Below are 3,082 nucleotides of genomic sequence, written 5' to 3' on the forward strand. Positions count from 1 at the left end.
TACCAAATTGGGACAAAAAAAAAGGTTTAGGTACCAAAGTAGAAAAACGAGTATACTTCGAGGGCCAAATCAAGAATTAAGCCTGAAAAATTCAATAAATTTAGCCATTGATATTTACAAAATGACAAATTTCTATCTCTTTTATCCTTTGAACTAACAATGTTTGTCAAAGCATCCCAAAATGGATAGAAAAGTTATCGTCTATTAACTTTACTGATGTGGTAGTCCACATGCATGCAACATCACCAATTATTTAAAAATTTTAAAAAGTATTTAAAATTAAATAAATTATTAAAATTTCAAAAAGAATACATAAAATATAAAAATGGTAAAAAAAGTAAAAATATTATAAAACTTTCATTTCTAACAAGTAAAAAACTCTTTCTAAGTTTTCATTGTCATTTTTTTTAATAAACAAAGCTCTTTTTTCTTCTAACCTTGGGAGTCGCCATTACTAGTGTTGATACTAGTGGCTTCTTCCAATCACATCGTTAATGACATTTCAAATCTAAAATCCTAAAATGTAACAACTTAATTTTTAGTGGTGCCGAAAAAGTGGTTTCGAACCCCATTTCATAAATCAGGTCAGTAAATATTAAATATGAATATTTACGAAGTTGGTATAAAAGAATATTGGTATTTAACCTTTCAATTTTGTCTATTAATTGTTTAATTAGGGTACATGGACTAAATTGTAAAAATCCAATCGCTATAGGTTTTTAATTGGCCAAAGACTTAGGGAATTAAATTAAAATTAGTCAAAGGTCCAAAATGGTAATTAAACCATTTTGTAATATGAATTGGTGCTTGATGATGGAAGATTCCACTTACATTTGTTAATGATAGATTAAGTTAATAAAGTATAATTAAATTAAGTTAATTAGGTGATTAAGGATTTAATTAAAGTATATATATCAAAATTTAGTGGAAATTTGTCCATCCTTCTTCTTTCTTACCATCCAAACCTTAAAAATCTAAATAAAAAGCCATTTTTGAAGCTTTTACATCCAATCCTTGATTGGTAAGCATTTTTTTTAAGTCTTTTTCCTGTAATTTTTATATTTTTTAGGTCATGAGAGCTTGATTTAACTAGCCCATGTACTAATTTGAAAAAATTTTAAAGTTTTTGAAAGTTTTCATTGTTGATTTCTTGAAGAAATTGGTGTTAAATTGATAGATTTTAAGCTTAGATTATGAAAAAGAACTAGATTGTAAAGTTTAATTGTTAGTTTTGCACATAAAGACTAAAGTGAATAAAATGTAAAATTATTGTGAAAGTTCGATATAAATATTGAGTAGAGGATCTCTAATAAATGTAACTGAAGTCAATTTTTAAATCAGGGCTCAAAATTGAAATATATGGTTATTTCAATTTCAGGACTAATTTGAATAAAATATAAAAATTTAGGGGCATCAAAATATGAGATTATTAGGTTTAATTCATGTCATGGAATAATGTATAAATGTTTGGTATTAATGGATTGAATGGAATAATTGCATAGATCAAGAATTGAATCAAAACGATGGTAATCGAAGAAAAACTAAAATTGTTGATTAGTCCTTGAAGGTTCAATTTGTTTGGTGTTTTGGTCAGGTAAGTTCATATGATATTTTTTTATATAGGTTGTTGTATATTTGATTTGTAATTATATTTTTGTTTGGTTGTGAATTGGTTAGAAAGGCTAGAATTCGACTAAATTGAAAATAAATGTTTACATGTGTTAAAGATGCTCGTGTGAACTTAGTAAAAGTTTGAATACGATTGGCATGCTAGTAGGGTCTTGTGCATGCCAACATGTCACTCACTTCATGGAAACCTATAACAGCATCAAAACTAATGGAGATATCATGGTGAAACAGTTCATTCGATCATCGTAAGGAAATGCTTTCGATTTTTACATTGATCTTGAGCTTGGAATGATTGAAATCTAGGAAGAATACTTGTCACATTGTCAACATGATCTAGCTCACAAGCTCAAAATAGGGGAAAGACAAGCCAATCATTTGTTACATCCACCATTGGAGGAATCTAAGTCTGAGCTAAAAGAAGAAAATTTCAAAGTCTTCTGCTAGTGACTTGTGCATACAATGCATGAGTTGGGGCTTAAGCTACATCCTCTAAGGCATCAAGCCAAAGTCCTTTGAAGAACTAGCTACTCGAGCTCACGACGTAGAGTTAAGTATGAAAACCGCTACAAACCAAGAACCTACTGAGCAAGTAATCCATAATAGGGCAAAATTTTAGTTGATGACGAAGATTTTGATTTGTCTATGGCCATGAATGTGAAACCTATTTTTGCTCAAGTTAAAGGTAAATCAAAAGTCACACTAAAGAAGAGGCAAAAAAGAATTATCTTCTCAAAGTTGATAAACAAATTTGATGCCAAATTTTCCAAGTCAATATTCAACTCAAAATTTGTGTGTACAAATTTATGGTACACTTGGTGGGACAATATTTTCCTTTCATCTCTTCTTTTGAGAAATCAAAGCTCAAAGTTGCAATTGACTCCAAGAATATCATCATCAACAAACCAACTCGCAAGCTTGCTCAAGTTAATCCTACAACTCATTCGGCTACAGTATAAAGCACCAATGTCTCTACCCATCCCTATAGTACTAGCCAAAAAGTGAAAGCTCTTTTGGAGTTATTCGGATAGACTTCTTTAATGCTTGTTGACAGTCCACTTCATAATGCTTCTTTACCAACTCATAACTTAGCATAAGTTTCTTCTCATGAATCAAGTTTAGCTCATCGATTATAATTCAAGGGGAAAGAAAATCAATTAAGGGACAACTCCATTCCAACATCTTCTTCATGTGACAGCCCGATTTTTAGTAGTGTCAAAAATAGTGGTTTCGAGACCATAATTGTAACGTAATAATCTGTAAATATTATATAAATAATATTTACGAGGTCTTTAAGGTCGTAGTAAATTTTAGTTAGAAAATTTTATCGTTTAGATAGTTTATTAAGTAAAAAGAACTGAATTGTAAAAGCTGCAAAAGTTGGGTTATTTAATTAAAGGGGCTAAATGAATAATTTAACCCATGGGAGTTAAGTTAGTGAATTTAAATGATGATA

This window comes from Gossypium hirsutum, chromosome D10 (assembly GCF_007990345.1).
Source record: "Gossypium hirsutum isolate 1008001.06 chromosome D10, Gossypium_hirsutum_v2.1, whole genome shotgun sequence".
NCBI classification, from domain to species: domain Eukaryota; kingdom Viridiplantae; phylum Streptophyta; class Magnoliopsida; order Malvales; family Malvaceae; genus Gossypium; species Gossypium hirsutum.